The sequence below is a fragment of the Callithrix jacchus genome, chromosome 4, assembly GCF_049354715.1.
Source record: "Callithrix jacchus isolate 240 chromosome 4, calJac240_pri, whole genome shotgun sequence".
NCBI lineage: Eukaryota > Metazoa > Chordata > Mammalia > Primates > Cebidae > Callithrix > Callithrix jacchus.
In genome coordinates, this window is record NC_133505.1 from 77,901,997 (window position 1) to 77,924,735 (window position 22,739).

General features: G+C 36.6%; 1 protein-coding gene across 8 annotated transcripts in view; it reads left to right on the forward strand.

Annotated features, from left to right (window-relative positions):
- The window catches only part of KCNQ5 (potassium voltage-gated channel subfamily Q member 5), a 633,783-nt gene that overhangs the window by 175,189 nt on the left and 435,855 nt on the right, over nt 1-22,739 (forward strand). The window lies entirely within an intron of this gene.

The following is a 22,739-nucleotide window of genomic DNA, read 5'->3' on the forward strand; positions in this document are numbered from 1 at the left end:
ATTCAGATAAAGTTACCTGTCAGTGGAATGTGTCTTTGCCTGTTCTCTCTACCTGTGCTTCCACATGGCTTTATATAGGAAACAAGAGAGGCTTATTTCACTCAAAATATCCTAGGTATTTTTTGATCCTCAGTATTGCCAGATAAAGAAATTATAGAAAGAAGGCAGAGCATATCATTGTGTTGAAAGAAAAGTAAGGAACTGTGGTTACATCAACATTACCCAATGTCACCTGGTTACATTATAAAGTTCTGAATAAACAGCTTGAGGGGAAAAAGACATTTTCCTTTTCTGAGTTAATATGTCTCTGTGCTGTAGTCTGGGCGTCTTTTCAATTTTCCTTTGTTGACTTTGCTGTTTTTGGATTGGAGACTTCTTTTTCTTATCTGTGGGGAGGAATGCTTTTCTAACTAGAGCCTGATGCTCTTGCTGAGATGACAAGGCTTGTGTGGGTTTACCACAGAACACAAAAGGCTGTGTAGCCCAAAAAGAACTGAAATATATTCTCTAATACCCAAGGGCTTACCAAATGGAGAGATAACATTGACATTCCAGCATGGGAAGCTGCCACACCACATCTCCTGCCTCTATACCTTCGCTGGTGATTTCACCCTTCCTCGAATCCTCAACCCTTCTGGCCAAGGGTCTGGGCATACATTCAACCAAGTGCTCTGATGGACACTCTTTCCATGATCAAGATGTGAAGGGGCCTCACGTGTTACTGACTGTGCTTCCAAATCGCCACTGCTGTTCAAGGCATTGCGTTTCTCCCAGATGTAACCTTCCCCAGATTCCAAACTTGATGAGTCAAGACCTGATAAAGGCATTGCGTTTCTCCCAGATGTAACCTTCCCCAGATTCCAAACTTGATGAGTCAAGACCTGATAGAGAGAAGAGGAGGGAGAGAGCAGGGAGAATGAGACAAGTGAATGAAAGACGTAAGAGAAGCGCAGTCATTGGGACACTTCTGGTGTGGAGGGGAGATGACTTTTATTATAACAATAATATAAATAACAGTTACTCTATGAGGTAATGTTGCATACACTGCAGGTAATAGAAAATTGGACTAACAGTAGCTTAATGAGTTCAGGATTTGTTTTCCCACACAATATAAAATCTAAAGGAATTTAGGCCCCCACAATATCATACAGGACCAGGGCTCTGTCTGGCCTACTCTCCTCAATGTGTCATCCTCATGTTCATCCTCTCATGGTCACAAGATTGTTGCTCCACCTCCAACCTGCATTCCAGTCAAGTGGCAAAGTGACCAAGAGGCTACTAGCAAGGCTTTTCCTTTTTATGGGAAAATATCCTCTTCCAGGAATTTCTGCCCATGTTCCTTTGGCCAGAACTGAGTCATATGGTAACCCTCACGTGCAGGAGAGACTCAGAGCTTGGGAATTCATTATTCTAGCCTCTGTGGTAGAGATTATCCCAGAAGAGAAAAAGTGATTTTACAGTGGATTCTGAATGGACCATAATGAGCCAAGCCCAAATTATCACATAGTCAAAGGAAAATAATACATCTAAGCACCAAACTATGAAAAGCTAAACAGCAGATAAAAAATGATCAAAGATTATGCAACCAGAGAGCAACAACATCTGTCAATGAAGGTAACACCAACCAAAGGCATTTGACCAATACTGAACTGTTTTAGACTTGCTTGGCTTTCATTTAATATATCATAAAGTATTTCTTCTTGTATCATTAAAGACAAATAGAAAAAGAATATTTTAGAATTAACATAGACAGTTTTTTCTCCTGAGATGTTAGAGGAACACATGCCCACCTGAGTCTCCCTGGCACTGTGACTATGCTCCTTTGGTCTGGGGTGAAGTTTCTATTAGCAAAAGTTGGAGGCACCATAGAGCTGGGATTGTGACTAGAAAACATGACAGTATTAGGGAGTCAGTAAAGGACAGGAGAAGGGCAGAATTTGTATATTTTTCTCATTTGTCCTTCCTCTCTGGCACCTGATTAATGTTTAGCCTTCAAGTTGAAGCTTAATCATCCCCCTTGCTTGAAGTCTGTTGTACCTCATGACCCTCCTGGGTACACACATCACAGAGTTACATCCATTTCCTCAACAAACAATTACTTAGAACCCACCATGTTCCAAATTCTGCCATAAACCCTGGGTTTAGGATAGTTCAACCTCTGCTCTCTAGAGCAGCACTACCCAGGAGACATATAATGGGAGCCCCAAAGTTAATTTAAAGTTTTCTGTTATCTACGTTTAAAAAGAAACAGGTAAAATAATTTTAATAATATATTTGATTTAAACCAGTATATGCAAAACATTACTATTTTGACACGATTGTTATGACATATAAAAATTCTGAGTGAAATATGTTACACTTTTTTTTTCACACTGCCTCCAAAATCCAATGTATATTTTAACACAGCACACTTCAGTTTGAACCAACCACATTTTAAGTGGTCAGTAGCCATATGGATGAGTGCCTACTGTCAAATGATGTTGCTAGAGCTTACAGACTGTAAATAATGATGTATTATAAAACATGCTAACTATTCCTAATAAATGTCTAATTTATAGAGCTCACGTCATGTGGTAGTGGGGAAGCAGTCTCATTTGAGGAAAGGCAGCGGCTTCTCTAGTCAGTTTTCCAAATGATGTCATTTGTCTCAGTGATTTCTCCATTGCCTAGAGTGTAGATGTCAGCCGCATGGGTTTAAAAAAATTGATTTATTCAAAGTCCTAACATTTGTTTACTTCAGAATGCTGACTTCTTATGACAGAAGTCTGAGAGACCAGTGTATTAGAAATGAGAATCCTGGTTCATTTGCGATGAAACCTGTCTGTGCATTCGTATTATCTCCACAGACCAAGGTTTTGTTTCCCTGACCTATGAGACAAATCCAGCCTCTCACCTGTTTTTGTACAGCAACAAACTCATGGTGGTTTTTGCACTTTTACATTTAAAATGAAAGAAGTCATAATTAAATTTTTTGATAGATGAAAATTGTATAAAATTCAAATGTCATTGTCTATAAATAAAGTTTTACTGGAACACAGCCATACTCATTCATTTAAGTATTATCTATAACTGCTTTTGTGCTATGATGGCAAAGTTGAGTAGTTACAACAGAGACCATATGGCCCACAAAGCCTAAAATATTTACTATCTCGCCCGTTACAGGAAAAGTTTGCCAAACCCATGTTGTGTATGTGAATCAGTTTAGGAGCTTTAGAGATGTACAAATATTCAGCAATACCCTCAAGTAATTCAGATTTAATTAGTCTCTGGTGAGGCCTAAGTAACAGTATTTAAAAAAAAAAAAAAAGTTCGAATACTGTAGCCAATCTATGTAGGAAGCCAAAGTAACCAGAAGGTTGTGTGGAAATCATGGATGCAGAACAAAGGGAATCAAGAAAGTAATTTGAGTACCCTTCTTCCCAGTCCATGCCTGTCAGCATACAGGCCACTGAGTCAGCATGCCAAGGAACATTCTTCTGAGTCAGCGCTCATCCCTGTTCCTGTTCACCTCTGTGACCTTGATGTTCCTACCTTTCCAAACTTAACCATCTCCTCTGTTGATTGGCACATTCTTCCTGTGCATTCACCAGTTAATCCTGTCTTATCAGCCTGAGGGCCATTCTGTCTCTCTAACATGATTTTGTTTATATCTGTTCTGAGTCACTATGTGCTGCTTTAATAGGTTTCTCAAGACCAATCTGATTTTTCTCTTTTGTTGTTTTCCAAAATGTTTCTTGGTTGCCTCAGTGCCTGTACCTCAGATAACTTACATTCCAATCACTGCTTTTCTTGGGTATCTTTGCATCTCCAGCCTGACGTCCACTAGTCACTTAAGTGTTTGGTGGATGGGCTCATTGGTAGCTGAATAAGTGAATGGATGAATGAGTGGGGAAGAAAATACAGCAGAAATTTTGTAGACTATGTATTATGAGTATAGTAAATTTAAAATAAGAATGTCCAGATTCCAAGCTACTTCCCCTGGAAAGCCCATGGGAAGATCCCTTTGCCTTTAGTAACAAGACTTGGGATATCTGTAAGATGGGAAGAGTAACACGTACTTCGCAGAATAGTATGGGGATGACTTACTAAGTACGGTAGCACCTACCACAATGCCTGACTCATAATAGCTTCTTAATAGAAAGTTTCCTTCTTCTTCTGTTTAGCTAAGACATCCTTCTGCACTTAAAAGGGCCTGAATTGTTTATAGTTAAAAATAGTTTGCCGTCTTACTTATTAAATAATATAGCAGATAGCAGTATTATTAAAGATAACTTGGTAAAAATATTTTATTGTTGAACAAATCGTTTATAACAAAAAATAATTCAAGATTATATAATTCTATGTTAACCTTATAGTTTGATGCCATGGCTCTAAAAATAGAATTTTTATAATAGCATCATATACCTATATAAAATTTTATTTTTTCTTCAAAGTGTTTTTAAATTTTAAGGTGAGATATTACTTCATTTAAACCCATGTCTAATATTTTATATGCTTAGGAAAAATATGGACTACCCTAAAAAAATTGTCCTTTCTTATTTGTTGGTTCCTGAATAGCTGTGGATATTGAAGGATTGAAAGTTTTCAACGTAGCTTCATATTAGAAATCCCAGAGGAGATACTTTTAACTTTTAAATACAACATCAAGCCCCACTCCAGACCATACTCTCTGATGGTAGAGCCACAGCATTATCTGTTTTCAGTCTTCCAGATGATACCAATGTGTAGCCAAAGTTGGGAGCTACTAATCTAAACCTACCCTCTATGATTTGTGTGTGTGTGTGTGTGTGTGTGTGTGTGTGTGTGTATGTGGTGTTTGTTTGAGACAGAGTCTTCCTTTGTCACTTAGGCTGGAGGGCAGTGACACAGTCTTGGCTTACTGCAAGGCTGCCTCTAGGTTCAAGAGATTCTTGTACTTTAGCCTCCTGAGTAGCTGGGATCACAGGTGTCACCCATCACACCTGGCTAATCCACCCTCTATATTTAACATATGAGGAGAAATGAAGTCCAGAGGCTGACTGACCCAAAGCCCTTCAGCTTAACTTAAACTAAAACTCAGATTTTCTACCTCAGACCAGTGTTTCAAGCTAATCCTAAACCAAGAATATTGGGGCATACAGAATTCTTGATGCATATAGAAACCTTGTTGTAAGGAATATTTTTAAAGTTAATTTAAATATAATTTATTATATAGAGAAAGGAAATATAATTTATTATATAGAGTATCAGTGATAGAAGAATTAAAGTATATGCTAAATTCATTTTTAAGTTCAGTTAAATATACTTCATGTATTAGATGTGTTGACCTATTCATCATTAGGTCTGTTTTGTGAAGTAGATATTATCATTCATATATTTCATATATTTTTGAGGAATCTGATACACAAAGATATCAATACACTTGCATTAGTTCACAGCTGGTGAGTGGCTAAGTCAGGACTCAAAACATAGGACACTTAGTCGCATCTTTCTTTTCCCTTCCTAAAAATAAAACCTTATATTTGTACAATATAAGTTTCGTTTTGTTTTCCTTTTGGAGGCTGAGTGGAAAGGACCTCTTGGATAGGAGTGGTGAACAGAATGCACTTAAATTTCACAAAGGACCATTTTATAATTAACTTGGATGGGTCCCAGTGCAAAGAACAGAAGAATAGTATTGAGAAGATGGGATCCTGCAGCATCCAAATAGAATCAGAACTAGAATCAACTTGTCAAGATAAATGTTTGACAAAACTGGCATGTCTCACCAGAATTCATTAAAATGTCGTTTTAAATATTAACAATTTCTTAAAGCAATACTCATGATGCTTAAGGAGTTATACTAACAAGTTTTTCTTTTTTCTTCCTTGGCCTAGTTCTTTTGTGCTCTGTAGAATGACTATAATCACAAAATAAGCTCCCAAAGTAGTATAAGTTCCTCAATATAAATGATAAGGTCAATAAAGCCCAGGGAAGCCACATCCAACATCACATGAACTAGAATGCAATGAAGATAAATTTAGTACCTAATTCAATTTGGCATCAAGCTGAGCTACAGATTAAATGTAGAAAAATAGCCAGGCACAGAAAGACAAACTTTGCATGTTCTCACTCATTTGTAGGGACTAAAAATTAAAACAATTATACGGATGGAGATAGGGAAAAGGATAGTTATCAGAAGCTGGAAAGGATAGTGGGGCAGGAGGCTTCTTCTCAGGGAAATGGGAATGGTTAATGGGTACAAAAAATCATTAGAAAGAATGAATAAGACCTAGTGTTTGTTAGCAGAACAGGGTGACTATAGTAAAAAATAATTCAATTGTACATTTAAAAATAACTAAACGAATATGATCAGATTGTTTGTAACACAAAGGATAAATGCTTACAAAGATGGATATTCCCTAAATAAATAAATATAGAAAAATAACCTATATAAATGTTTCCATTAGGGAAAAATAAACTCATTTAGAATGTTAAGGACGTTAAAGAATAAAGCACACAGAATTAAACTTGAAGATAAAGAACAGTATTTTTAGGTCCAAAGAATTATATTCATTGTTTGTTTATTCAACGAAGGGTTTTGTTTGTTTGTTTGTTTCTTGTTTTGTTTGTTTTTGGTATCCTCTATGTGTCAGGAATTCTTCTGGGTCTGGAGGTAAGAATGGAAAACATGGTGGGAAATCATCATAACAGTCAAGAAGTCAATAAACAAGATCATTGCAGTTTTGTAAGTGCTCTGAAGACAATAAACAGGATGTGGTCTTAGAGGGTGGCTGATAGGGGATGAGAATGGCCTCTTCCATAGAGAAGCAGCGAGGGCCTCTCAGAAGAAGCAGCATTTGAGGTGAGCTGTTAAGGCTAAGAAAGCCAGCCACAGGATGAGCTAAATGCCTGAGATAGCAGCTTTGCATATGAGAACAATAAAAAATCCAAGTGTGCTGTGGTATATGTTCATGTACTCACAACGCACATACCCACACATATGTGTGCCTGTGCACACACACACACACACACACACACTGAATGATGACAATGTGAACATCAGCTAGACTAGTATCCAGAAATCAAGATAGGTAAATTCTCTTGACATCATATTTTGAAGTGAACTAACTCCCTTCTCTCCTACCCAGTGCCCTCCCCTCACCCCAAGCACATACATGTATATTGGAAACAATTAAAAATATTGACTTCCAGAAAGGTGCATTACATCTTTATCTGTAGTTTCTAGGATGTCTCCTGCCTATGCTTGGTTGGTGAATGGCTTTTGTAAATTCAACTATTTGGGAATCACTAGCTTTCAAAGGATCAATGTGCAGCAAAAGAAAATGTCTAAGTCTGTTTTGTACTGCTGTCACAGAATACCTGAGACTGGGTGGCTCATAAAGAACAGAAATTTATCGTCTCACAGTTGTGAAAGCTGTGAAGCCCAAGATTGAAGGACCCTGTGCAGCCTTCTTCCTGTGTCATAATATGTTGGAAGACATCTCGTAGCAAGAGAGTGCACAGGAGGGAGGGAAGGGGCCAAACTCATCCTTAATAAGGGTCCCACTTCTCTGATAACAACTTTAATCCATGTGAGGACAGAGCCCCTATGACCTAATCAACTCCTACGGGTGCTGCTCTCAGCACTATTGCATTGGAGATTATGTTTCCAACACATGAACTTTGGGGGACACAGTCAAACCATAGCAGGCCACTATATTTTTTATGGAAAGAAAACTAACATAATAGACTGTCTGTATTGAGACTCCCACAAAATAAACTTCTTTGGATGCCCTGAGTATAACATCTTGATTTGGGCTTCATTTCATAGTCATGGAGGCAAATCAAATTGCTAAATACATTTGTGAGTTTGTAATTGCAGAGAAAGTCATTGTCTTATAATATATTCCAAAAATCTTTAAATATTTGTTTTCTTCTTTTTTCAGAGTCTTATACTCTTTTTCTTTTACCATGCCCATTTATTTCTTTAAATCACCATTCATGAACCTTCCCAACATGGTTTTACATTTGAGCTTCTTGTTTTTTCTGCTTTGGTAGGATCTTGCATACCATTCTTCTGCCCTTTGAAGTGCAATAAAGCCAATAGTAGAGACATCCTCTTGTGTCAGTATTTTGGAATGATTATTTTCATAGGTATCTTACAGGCAAATCAGCTCTTGGATGAAGTGGGGCTTTAAAGCTGGTTCTTAAGTAGACTGTATTCTGGTAATCACAAAGTCATAAAACAGAACATTTCAGTGATAATGGGTCATGTATTTTCAGTCTTAATTTAGAATTTTTTTTTCAGCTGACTTTGGGTTGCTATTACAATTCATCCTGCCTCTGGTGTTTTATATCCCTTAAAACTTGTTGGTACTGTATAATAACTGGGAGAGTATAGCTGCAGGGTTCCAATTACTTTGGCAAAAGAACCTTATTACATTGTCTCCAACTAAGCATGTAATTAATGTCTCTATTTCAAGGCTATTTCAGCAAATTCAAAACCCAGAATCTGTCCATACATATTTAGGGATGCATGGGAACACTTGTGATGTCTTCATAGCAGCAGTTATACCAGAGGAATTTTTGGAAGAATATGAAGTACTTTATCATGGGTTGCAAATATTTTGTTATAATGAAAGATGTGGTTTGAAATTAAACATGTCATTCTAAAGAGTCTCTGTAGAACTAGAATATAATAGAATCACCCACCTCCTGAAAGAGTTTTTTAAAGGGTGCGACATTTTCATATTGTTACAACGTCTGAGCAGGCAAGCACATAGGAGATAAATATCTATCCACAGTGTCTGGGCATTTGCACTTTGAGTATCCTGCTGCACAGTTATGTAGGTAAAAAGTTTGTTTATAATCATCTGAACTTAAGCTTATCTCCATTTTGCAGATAAATGCAAAGTATTTTTGCACAATCTTAATACTCCCTGAATTTTTCAGGAATACAGCTACCATATAAACGAAGAGGATATTGTAGTTAGTTTTGTTTAGAACTTTACCAAGAATTGGTCACCATTTCAAAAAAATAAATTACACCATTCATGGCAGCACAGCTTGTGGTATTTGAGCTGCCAATAAAACATGCCTGTATTATTACACATTTACAGCAGTTGCAGTTGTGATGATTCTGCATTTAGGCACCATTCCAACAATTTAATTATGTCTTCCAATAAAGCATGTCATGCCCAAACATTACCTATTGAAATACATTTTTATTATGAATTATTTCTCTTATTTTTCCCCTTAATTATGGGGGAGTTGGTATTATGTGTTTAGGCAAATTATTTATTTGTTAATTTTTTTCAGAATATTATAAGGGCATTTAATTATATTCTCAAAGGAGAGTTAGGTGAGATAAGGTGAAGAATAATTCTGAAATAGATCATTCCTCCAAGAAAAAGGGGAATGTGGTGCATGTGCACACATGGGACCTTCAGTGCAGAGAAAGAAGCTGGAAAGGGAGATGGGAGAATTGGCCTTGATTTCAGCTCCTATTGGGTGTCAGGCCCTGTGCCCAGCCCTTCAAATGCATGATCTCATTTTTTGTGCACAATGCTGAGAAATGCCATGTGTGCTTTGAATCCCGTAGCCCCGGAGTGCCACATTGGGAGCTGACTGCTTGACATTTGGAGATCAGAGGATGAGAGGAAATAAGTAGACGAATATTCTTGACATTGCTGGAGTGTTCGAATTATTTAAAAGTTCTATTAAATAAGTGACAGTCTCAGAGCCTGATTTATGGTAGTTAATGAAATTTTCACAAAGAAGTATTATCATAAAATTTGAAAAAAAATCATAGTAGCTGCGCACACAAATTCATATGCATATGAATGTCAGTGCACGTTGGTGCATTCGTGCTTCCTATTTATAGCTTTCGGGACACATCCGAAAGTGATAAATGAACATTGAAATGCTACACATATGTTTATATCCACTTTTAGCTATGGGGTTGTTTCAAAATGTGGTATCTCCACTGAGCCAAATTCCGGGCATTTAGAAAGTATGAAAAATTTAAAACTTTAAAGTGAATCAAAGAGGAGAAAAAACAAAAAAACAAAACTAAACTAAAACTGAGAGATATGGTAATCATGAACCTGGCACCAAGTTATTTTTTAAAAGTATTATATGGGCCGGGCGCGGTGGCTCACGCCTGTAATCCCATCACGAGGTCAAGAGATCGAGACCATCCTGGTCAACATGGTGAAACCCCGTCTCTACCAAAAATACAAAAACTTAGCTGGGCATAGTGGCATGTGCCTGTAATCCCAGCTACTCGGGAGGCTGAGGCAGGAGAATTGCCTGATCCCAGGAGGCGGAGGTTGCGGTGAGCCAAGATCGCGCCATTGCACTCCAGCCTGGGTAACAAGAGCGAAACTCCGTCTCAAAAAAAAAAAAAAAAGTACCATATGAAAAACTAAATATGTCAGAATTGGTTACTAATACTTCTTTGTGGGCTGATTGTCATTTCTAAAGACTGATAAAAGAGGATCTTTCTGATGCATAGACATTGCCAAGGCATTTTTAAGCCTTGATGGTAATTTTATTGTTTATAACCTTTCAGGGGGTTAAATGTAAATACTATAAATTCAGATAAGGGACAGATTACTTTCTTTTAAAAACGTCTGGGTAAAGCTAAAGGTTAGCACTTAATGAGGGGCATGTCTCTGTTCATCTCTTTTTTAATTGACCTGAATATTGCTCTAAGAAGTAATAAAACAAGGCAAAGAGACCAAGTTCAGAGGAGAGTGTACCTGTGCTGAAAAGATGGCATTTTGCAACCACTGCAATAAAATTAAAATGACTAGAATTTTCAAAACCTTTTTCTTCAGTTTCATTTGGTTGCAAATTGCAGAGACCCAAATGAAACTGATTTAAGCAAAAAATAAAATATTAGATAACCTGACTAAAAAGTCCAAGGATGTTACTTTCTTCACCATAGCTAGATACAAGGAATTGAATTTTGTTATGTTGATGTCTCTCTCTTGCCATCTCTTAACTTTGCTCTGCCTCATCTGAATTCTGTCTAGGTAGATGCTTCCAACGTGTTGGTGGACAGAAGCATAATATCTAAATTATTCTAATCCGAGCAAAATGAAACTTTATTTTTTCAAAAATTAAAAAACTAGTCAGGGGGAGTGTGTGTCTTATTGAACCAGTTTGGGTCACATGCTCATGAAACAAATACTGTGGGCTGGGGGATGAATTACACTGATTGCTAGGCCAAGGTTACATGTCTCTAAGATAGGGGCAGGGAGGTGTCAGCCCCACCAGAACCTGAATCAAATGCTCTGATACCAGACGAGATGAGATTCTGTACCCTCCAGTTGCTAGTAACCCAATCCAAGAGGGTCACTGGCAGTCAGATATTGTAAAAATTTGTATTGCATTTTGTACAAGAATGCATAGTTAGGGAATAACCAAATTTCAAAACTGAAAAAGATCTTGTAAGTTACGTAGTTGAACAGCATCTTTTTTTAATTGTACTTTAGGTTCTGGCGTACATGTGCAGATCATCCAGGATTGTTACATAGGTACATACATGGCAACGTGGTTTGCTGCCTCTATTCCTCTGTCACCTATATCTGGCATTTCTCCTCATGTTATCTCTCCCCAATCTTTCCATCCCTCACTGTCCTTCCCTTAGCTGCCCCCACTAGCAGACCCCAGTGTGTGGTGCTCCCCTCCCTGTGTCCATGTGTTCTCATTGTTCACCTGCCTATGAGTGAGAACATGCAGTGTTTGATTTTCAGTTACATGAACGTGTGTTCATGTATGTTCATGTATGTTCTGCAAGGAGCACTGTCTTTATAATAGAACGATGTATAATCCTTTGGGTATATACCCAGTAATGGGATTGCTGGGTCAAATGGAATTTCTATTTCTAGGTCCTTGAGGAATCGCCACGCTGCCTTCCGCAATGGTTGAACTAATGTACACTCCCACCAACAGCGTAAAAGTCTTCCTATTTCTCCACATCTTCTCTAGCATCTATTGTTTCCAGATTTTTTAATGATCACCTTTCTAACTGGTGTGAGAGGCTATCTCAATGTGGTTTTGATTTGCATTTCTCTAATGACCAGTGATGATGAGCAGTTTTTCATATGTTTGTTGGCCTCATGTATGTCTTCTTTTGAAAAGTGTCTGTCCATATCCTTTGCCCACTTTTGAATGGGTTTGTTTGTTTTTTTCTTGTAAATCTGTTTTAGTTCTTTGTAGATTCTGGGTATTAGCCCTTTGTCAGATGGGTAGATTGCAGAAATTTTTTTCCCATTCTGTTGGTTGCCGGTTCACTCTAATGATTGTTTCTTTTGCTGTACAGAAGCTCTGGAGTTTAATTCGATCCCATTTGCCTATTTTGGCTTTTGTTGCCAATGCTTTTGATGTTTTAGTCATGAAGTCCTTGCCTATACCTATGTCCTGGATGGTTTTGCCTAGGTTTTCTTCTAGGGTTTTTATGGTGTTAGTTCTTATGTTTAAGTCTTTAATCCATCTGGAGTTAATTTTAGTGTAAGGTGTCAGGAACGGGTCCAGTTTCTGCTTTCTGCACATGTCTAGCCAGTTTTCCCAACACCATTTATTAAACGGGGAATCCTTTCCCCATTGTTTTTCTTTTGTGAGGTTTGTCAAAGATCAGATGGTTGTAGATGTGTGGCGTTGCCTCCAAGGCCTCTGTTTTGTTCCATTGGTCTATATCTCTGTTTTGGTACCAGTACCATGCTGTTTTATTTACTGTAGCCTTGTAGTATAGTTTGAAGTCCAGTAGTGTGATACCTCCAGCTTTTTTTTTTGTTTTTTACTTAGGATTGTCTTGGCTATGCAAGCTCTCTTTTGGTTCCATATGAAGTTGAAAATGGTTTTTTCCAGTTCTGTGAAGAGGGTCATTGGTAGTTTCATGGGGATAATGTTGAATCTATAAATTACTTTGGGCAGTATGGCTATTTTCACAATATTGATTCTTCCTAACCAGGAGCATGGAATGTTTTTCTACCTGTTTCTGTCATCTCTTATTTCTTTGAGCAGTGGTTTGTAGTTCTCCTTGAAGAGGTCCTTTACATCCTTTGTTAGTTGTATTCCTAGGCATTTTATTCTTTTTATAGCAATTGTGAATGGGATTTCGCTCTTGATTTGGTTCTCTGTTAGTCTGTTATTGGGAATACCATCAATTTAAATATTTTTTGAGAATTCACTCATCTTTAAATTGAGTCTTGCTAATTGTAAATACTTGTTATTGTATAGCAGTGTAAAATACTAGATAGTAGTATAACATATGAATCAATTATATTAAAAGCATTTGTTGTATATCCCAAAGATGTTTTAGGAATCACTCCTTGATGTGACCTACAGAGATTATTATCAAAAGTTTACATAAATTTTTTAATCTGATTTTCCCCATCCCAGCTATGTTATCACTTCCAAATTTTCTATTATTATAATCACTTGTTACTTAGTCTAAAATATTCATTGAAAAGTAATTCTGACTTCTTTTTGTGTGTATTTTTTAGTTCCTCTGCTATTTCTCCTAATTATTATATACAAGGACAATTGATAAGCTCTGTTTACTAGCAAAAAACAATCATTTCATAAATACACACCTTTCAGAAAATGTACACCTTTAAAAGAAATCCAAAATCAACCTCAAATGTACAATCAGACACTTAAATCTAAATTCCAATAGCTCACACCAAATAGAGAAGTATTTACAATAGAGATGTATTTGTGCTTCTAATAACCAATGAGAATGTGAATATTCATATTTGCCTATTATAGGCAAGTTATTATTAAATATAATTTCCTGAAGTAGTTACAAAATATTAAATATATTTTGAAGTAATTGCTGAATGCTTTGTGCAAAGGAAAAGAAATTTGACCCAAACTAATAATCTCTCATCATTTGAGATTTTGTCATTGTAAATTTGAGTTCACATTTGAAAATTATGTGGCTGCCTGTAACCCCACTCCCAGCCCAGACAATGATGCAAAGCAGGTGTTGTGTTTCAAAAATAGCCAGGACCACAGAGAGTGAAGGGAACTCTTTTGTGCCTGCAACTGGTTACCTCAATTCATTAGAGCTGATAATGAAGCCTAGGTCAGGGATCTGACCTCTGGGAATGTCCTAAGCTCCCTGGATATGAGGCCACAGACCATAGCACTGTCTCTGTCCTTAAGGGGAATATGACTCGAAGGATATGGACAGAGTAACGCTAAACACCCTCCAAGGTTATAAGACCATCTACATAGCATACTGTCCAGTGCTAGTGGCCAGACTCTTCATACCAGAGTCATTCACATCATAAATGAGAACTATAAAATGATGGGGATCTTTGCTGACCCACGAAAGCTGAATTAAGGTTTCAACATAATTAGATATCTTTGTGATATTAAGATAATATTAAATTTTGCAAGAAATACTGATTTAAAAAATTCCAAAGGTCAAAATTGAAATACAAATAGATGCTGTAATAGGATTAAAGGGCAAGAACATCTAATGGCAAATCTGTTCATTGAATATAATGAGATTATTCTCAGGCAGATGAGTTCCTAGCTTAAACAAGAAAATGAGTTATGCAGGCCAGCGATATACTATTGCAACTTCAATGAACTCACTGCCTTTGTGTTTTGTCAATATCCATTAATTCTGATTTCTTTTAGAAAAACAGAATTACTGTGACAAGTCTCAGCAAAGCTGTATGAATGTACATAAATTTTTATTTAATCCTAAATTTATCTAACCCTGATAATTTATTCACTATTCCAGTTAGAACAGCATATCAAATAAAAGCTCATAATGCCCACCAACTATACAGTTTTTTGATTTAGCAAAATATTAAGTGTAGGCCAGATGTGATGGCTCGTGCCCGTAATTCCAACACTTTGGGAGGCCGAGGTAGGCAAATTGTTTGAGCCCATATATTAGAGACCAGCCTAGGCAACATGACAAAACCCCATCTCTATAAAAAATATAGAAAAAATTAGCTGGGAATGTTGGCACATAGCTGTCATCATGGGTACTCAGAAGGCTGAGGTGGGAGAACCACCTTAGCCCAGGAGGTCAAGGTTGCAGTGAGCTGTGATCACTCCACTGCACCCCAACCTGGGCAACAGAATGAGACCCTGCCTCAAAAAAAAAAAAGTGTTCAGTATAAATACTGCTTGTTATAGTTGCATTGACAAGTACCCCTAACATGCTATCAGAGCTCAGCCATTAAGTTATTGCTATATTTAATAAGTTATTATAGTGATACTGTTTATCCAATTGAGGTTTTAATTATGTAAGTAGGATATATTACAAATTAAGAAACTTTATTAGATTTTTATAGATTAGTGGCTTAATGTATGAGTTATAACATAGATATATGGTGTGAATAAACAACAAAATAAGAATCAAATTTTGGCTAGTATTTCAAGCAGGAAAAAATCAACATATTAAATCATTAGGATATTATTCATAATTATACAAACTCATTAATTCTTTGTTAGAATTATACCTTCTATGTTCATTATTATCAATTAATTCTTAAGTTCCTCAAATATGAATGTTACCATGTGTAAGATGCTAAACTAGTAACTGAGAGAAAACAAATAAATATGAAAATTGTTGACCTTTTTAAGGAATTTATGGCTTTGATTGTATGCAAGAAAACAAATACTAAACAAGAAGCACTATAAAGCACTCTGATACCCATGAGTGAATTGGGGATATAAATCCTCTAATAGTTAAAAAACAGAACATAGTCACTATGAAATTTTAGCTAAGTCTTCAGAGATGAATATACTTCATATTAGTAACATGTGCTTGAAAGTTCATGACCATGTCCAGAAACTTCTTATCGCAATATTTCCTTGGATGTAATTACTCTACATCTTTGAAATATCTTTTAAGCTGGTGTTATGGTTTGAATGTATCTTGCAAAGTTTATGTGTTGGAAAGTTAATCTCCAATGCAGTAGTGTTGGGAGGGAGGCCCTAATAAGACGTGATTCGGTCATGAAGCTTCTGCCCTTAAATGGTTTAAAGTTGTTAGGACAAAAGTGAGTTAGTCATCAGAATAGTAGGTTTGTTATTCATGTGAGTTTGGTTCTCTCACATGCATGAGGTCTCCTGCTCTTCTGCCTTCTGCCATGCGACAATGCAGCACGAAAGCCCTCATAAGATGCAGGCCACTTGGATTTCCCAGCCTCCAGAACTGTAAGAAATACATCTCCATTTTTTATAAACTACTCAGTCTCAGTTATTTGGTTACAGAAGCACGGAATAGACTAAGCTGTTATTTCCATTTCAAGCATTAGGTTTCACTTAGGCCCATTGTAATACGTAATATAATTTATAAATATGAATATCCTCAGAGAGATGTACAAAATGGGATTGATCATGCCTCCAATTCATGGCACACAGACATTAATAGTCCAGAGATTGACTTTCTTTATATATCATACTTAATTTTTAAAGTTGCATTTGTCTACTTCATCTTCTATTTTCAATCCTTTTCCCTATTTGTGTATATTTAATGTAGGACTGTTCATTTTTTAATTTTTATGAATACATATGTAAAAAATCCTATAATTATGTGTGGGTTATGTTTTTAAATTTAGAAACATTTAGTTATATAAATGACAAAGAATGGTGTATCAGCCAGGATTCTCCAGAGAAACAACCAGTAGGATATTTTATTTATATATGAGACAGAAAGAGAGAGAGATAGAGAAGACATACAGAGAAACAGATTGCTTTCAAGGAATTTGCTTTCTTACACAATTGTGGAGACTGGGAAGTCTGAAATCTGCAGGGCAGGCCAGCAGACTGGAAACTCAGGGAGGAGCTGATGCTATAGTCCTGCGGCCGGATTGCTAAAGGAACTCTTAGTTTTGCTCTTTCGTCCTTTTGGCCAATTGAATGAGGCCTATCCACACTGTCAGGGTAGTCTCCTTTACTGAAAGTCAGCTGATTGTAGATGTTAACCACATCTACAAAATGCCTTCACTGAAACAGCTCTATTGTTATCTGATTACTGGGTACTATCGTTTAGCCAAACTGACATGTAAAACTTGTCCTCATACATGGTTTCTGGTTTCCTATTCTGCTTAAGAAGATTTCCCCCAGATAACTTTAATTTAAAACTATATGCCTAGCTTCAGCAACAGAATACACTTGTGAACTTGTATACCCTCATTTCAACTCAAGAAAAAGACAGAATCTGTATTTTCTGCAGTCCAGTCTAGTAACATTTCTTTGAGATCAAACATGGAGGTTCCAGAGTTGGAATGTGAAGCGAATATGATAGAAGCACTGAAACTGGTTCTTGGCATGATAGTGCTTAACTGTGGGACTGCCTACAGTCCTGTTCTTGAATGGGAGTGATAACCAGCCTTCCTTGAGCACATTCTACATGCCAGACTTTGGGCCAAGAGCTTTTTATACACTTTATTTATTTCTCACAGCAACCTCATCAAACTCTTCCAAATACTGTAACAGAGACTTAAACGTGTAGCCATCCAGATGATAGTCAAGAAATATCAAGCTACTTTGAAAAAATATATTTTAAATTTTATTTAATTATTATATCATAGGTTCTATTTACTACATTTTAAGGCCTTTTAGAATAATTCCAATTAAAACAGAGAAAAAAATTTTACTTTGATTATAATACCTTATTGTGTACTCTAAATCTATCTCTTGGTAACCAGACTAATAATTACAAGAGAAGCCTACCTTTATTGCTACCCCCAGAATCAGACTCTCTGAGTTACAATTTGAATTTCAAGGGTAAAACCACACACTTTTTAATGAAGTATTATTTGACCTCTCATTCTTTATGCAGCAAAACAATGGTAGCAACTTTAGGTCACTCAAACATTTTTTACAACAAAATAAACAATCGTCTTTTTTTTTAAATGGTGGCTCACGCCTGTAATCCCAGCACTTTGGGAGGCCGAGGGGAGCAGACCACAAGGGAGACTAGTCTGGCCAACATAGTGAAACCCCGTTTCCACTAAAAATACAAAAAATTAGCCTAGTGTGGTGGTGTGCACCTGTAATTTCACCTATTTGGAAGACTGAGGCAGGAGAATGGTATGAATCCATGAGGTGGAGATTATAGTGAGTAGAGATTGCACCATTGCACTCCAGCCCTGGGTGACAGTGTGAGATTCCATCTCAAAAAAAAAAAAAAAAAAAAAAAAAAAAAGATGGGTTTCTTGGTGAGGTAGGGTAGCTTATGCCTGTAATCTCAGCACTTTGGGAGGCTGAGGCTGGAGGATCACTTGAGACTAAGAGTTTGAGACTAGTCTGGACAACATAGTGAAACTTCCTTTCTGGAAAAAAATTTAAAAATTAGCCAGGCATGGTAGCACATGCCTGTAGTCCTAGCAACTCCTGAAGCTGAGAAGGCAGGAGGATTGTTTAAATCCAGGATTTTGAAGCTGTGATGAGCTATGATTGCGCCACTGCACTTCAGTCTTGGGCGATGGAACAAGACCCTGTCTCTGAAAAGATAAAATAAAATTAAAATTTTTAGAATGAATTTCTTTCCACTTTTATCAGGTGGATTCCCAGTTCTCAGTGGACTTGGGATTTCAAAGTGAGCAGAGGTTCGTTCTCATGGTTCTTGTGTGCTCTGTTTAGTATCTGTGTCTTCATATTTTGGAAATGGAGGAAGAGTAGAGAATGGGACTTTGGATCTGGAACCTCCAAATTCTCACAAACTCTCATGTTCAGTAAGCACTGCTCTGAATCCAGTGGCCCCTTTTCTGGCATTGAGACTGAGAAAGGGGGTCTGAGTGATGGCAATGGGACCTCCAAACTTCATTCCTCACCTGTGCCTTAGTCTTTTTACTTAATCTACAGATAAAATTAACCATTGACTCAGCTTTGTTCCTCATATGTGCAAAGCAAAACCTAACCTCGTATCATTACTTTAACTTAGAAAGAATTCTGTTTTTGTTAACTATAGTCTCATTTCAGTAACAAAGATTGTAAGACATAATTCTGAAGATGAGCTTTTACACATTTCTGAATCAAGGTAGTTGGTTTATAAAGAGCCTTGTATTGCTTCTCGGCCTTTTGGCTAAGATCAAGTGTAAAGAGGCTTGTAATCTGCATAAAGGAATCCTCTTAAGGTCCAAGAAGTCATGTCTCACCACTAATTGAAAATAGAGCAGAGGACAGAACTCAGATCCCCTGACCCTGACCGCCTGCAGCCCAGTCAATTATACTGCCTTCTGATCTTATTAGAGCTCAGTCTCATAAAACTTATAAACTCTGTGCTCATATAATCATGCATCTCTGCATTGAACTTAAGGAATTATAACATGATCATTGTATTACAGTGAACGCCCCTATTTCCTTGTGATTCTTCCACAGCCCTATCAATCCCTAGGCTGCACCACTGTTACAGTTTCCTGAGATAATTAGGAAGATTTTCTAAGAGATTGCACCAGGACATTGTTGAGGTCTCTAATAGAAGATCCTTACTTGGTTCTTTAGGCAACCATGGAGTTCAGTCTCAGACCAACCACAATCAATAATTGTCTAGACACAATCTCCATTCCTATATTTCCACTGATTCTCCTTGTTTTAAAAGAAACAATTTCAGGATTGAGGAGGGACATGCAATGCCACTTACACATTCATGCTCAACATTTTAATTTTTGCATATAAAAATCTATCTAATAGACTCAAGAAAACTCTGGGCTGCAAACAGATAGTTCATGGACGAAAAGTCACCTTACTCCTTGCTAACTCCTAAGAACCATGTCTCTCAAAGTCTTATATGAGAATTGCCAAGTATATAAATTTCTCCAAGGACCTTAACCCTCATAGGCTTTCCTGAAAGTTTATGCTTAATGGTTTTAGTTTCCAAATGTAGAGCTTATACCAGCTAGTTCTGCACAATATGTCTACACCAGAATATTTCCCGACAGGCACTGGATCTGTCCTATAAATTAGTCCTTATCAGATTTCTTCTCAGAACTCTGGAGGTTTGGAGACATTGTATAAATACTTTAGCTGTTTTATGTAGTTTTGAGAAAAAGAAAAAAAACTAGCATGTTCACAGATCATTACCCTAGGAAGTATTAGACCTACTTGTTGCTGTCAGATACTTTTTAGTTTGTTGGTTCTTTGACCAAATATTTAATATCACATTCTTCCTCATCTTTTTAATTTTCCTGAAGTGGCTTTTCAGAGATCCCTTAAGATAGGTTCTTTTGAACTCATATGTAATACTTTTTTTTTGAGTAATATAAGCCCAATAATATTCCCTTGAATAATTTTAGTAGCTATAAATAGATGCATTTCAGGAGTTGAAATAAAGCATAGCAAATTATAAAACATAGATTCTTGAATATAAGCTTGAATATATAAATATAGATTGATATAAACCTGCATTTATATAAACTTACATGTCACTGTTCTACCTTTTTTGAGAAATGCTTTACAGTATACTTTTTTAATGTTAAATTTTTATGGGTACATAGTTTGTTCATATATTTATAAGCATACAAGGCATAAAAATCACTTCAGAGTTAATGGAATGTCCATCACCTCAAGCATTTCTTTGTTGTGTTACAAATGATCCAATTATATTCCTTTTGTTATTTTTAAATATACAATAAATTATTGTTGACTGTAGTCACCCTGTTGTGCTATCAAATAGTAGGTTTTATTTATTCTATCTAACTATATGTGTGTACCCATTAACCATCCCTACTACCCCTGTTCCTTCCCTGCCCTTCTTAAGCCTCTAGTAACCATCATTCCACTCTATCTCCATGAGTTCAGTTGTTTAGATTTTTAGATCCTGCAAATAAGTGAGAACATACGATGTTTATCTTTCTGTGCCTGGCTCATTTCACTTAACAGAATGACTCTGGTTCCATACATGTTGTTGCAAATGACAGGATCTCATTCTTTATAGCCCAGTAGTACTCTATTGTCATCTGTCAATGGACACAAGTTTCTTCCAAATCTTGCTATTGTGAATAGTGCTGCAATAAACATGTGAGTGCAGATATCTCTTCAATATACTGATTTCCTTTCTTTTGGGTACTTAACCAGCAGTGGGATTGCTGAATTATATAGTAGCTCTATTTGTAGTTTTTTGAGGAACTTCCAAACTGTTCTCCATAGTGACTGTACTAATTTACCTTCCTACCAACAGTATACAAAGGTTTTTCCCTTTCTTCTGCATCCTTGCCAGTCTTTGCTATTGCGTATCTTTTAGATCAAAGCCAATTTAACTGGAGTGAGTTGATATCTCATTGCAGTTTTGATTTGCATTTCTCTGATAACCAATAATGTTGAGCACCCTTTTTATATACCTGTTTGCCATTTATATGTCTTCTTTTGAGAAATGTCTGTTCATATCTTTTGCCTATTTTAAAATCAGATTATTGGATTTTTTCTATACAGTTATCTGAGCTTCTTATGTATTCAGGTTATTAATCCCTTGTCAGATGAATAGTTTGAAAATATTTTCTCCTATTCTGTGGGTTGTCTCTTGACTTCATTGATTGCTTCCCTTGCTGTGCAGAAGCTTTTTAACTTGATGTCATCCCATTTGTCCATTTTTGCTTTGGTTGCCTGTACATGTAAGATATTACTGAAGAAATCTTAGTCCGCAATGTCCCGGGGAGTCTCTCCAATGTTTTCTTGTAGTGGTTTCATAGTTTGGGGTTTTAGGCTTAAGTCTTTAATTGATTCGGATTTGATTTTCATATATGGCAGGAAATGGGGGGGGTGGGTTCTGTTTTCATTCTCTGCATATGGAAGCTTCCCAGCACCATTTATTGAAGAGACTATCGTATCCCCAACGTGTCTTTTTGGCACTTCTGTTGAAAAATGAGTTCACTGTAGATAAACAGATTTGTTTCTGGGTTCTCTGTTCTGTTCTATTGTTCTTTGTGTCTGTTTTTATGCCACCACCATGCTGTTTTGGTTATTTTTATACCTATGTGGTATAATTTGAAGCCAGGTAATGTGATTCCTTCCAATTTTGTTCTTTTTGCCCAGCATAACTTTGGCTATTCTGGGTCTTTTGTGATTCCCTATAAATTTTAGAATTGTTCTATGTATGTGAAGAATGTAGTTGGTATTTTGATAGGGATTGCACTGAATCTTTAAGTAGTATGAACATTTTAACAATATTGGTTCCCTGCCCATAAACCCATAAACATGAAATATCTTTCCATATTTTTGTTTCCTCTTCAATTTCCTTTATCAGTATTTTATAATTTTCATCATAGAAATCTTCTGATTCTTTGGTTAAGCTAATTCCTAGGTATTTTATTTTATTTGTAGCTATTGTAAATGGGATCACGTCCTTGATTTCTGTTTTAGATTGTTTGCTGTTGGCATACAGAAATGCTTCATAGCGTACTTTACTTCCGGGTGCCTGAAATCTGCTGAGAGGCAACTGGTGACAGAGATCTGAAGAAAGTGGAGCCCAGAAATATCTTGGACTTTGACTTTATCTCTTTCTTTGATGGTCTTTCATGATGCTAAACAAGCCCTGTGTGCCTGGATGGAAACTGAAGCTTGTTTTCGCTTTTACTTGGAGTGGATTGGGGTCCACACCATATATCATTAATTTCTTAACCACATTTATAATCACAAAAGACAATACAGCATTAATTTCTTAACTACATTTATAATCACAAAAGACAATAGAGGCATCATTCCAGACAATACTTTTAAAGCCAGTTGGCACAAGAAATAAGACAAGCAAAAATGCCAAAAAGAGACAAAAGCTCTACCCAATGAGGAAAGGCTCA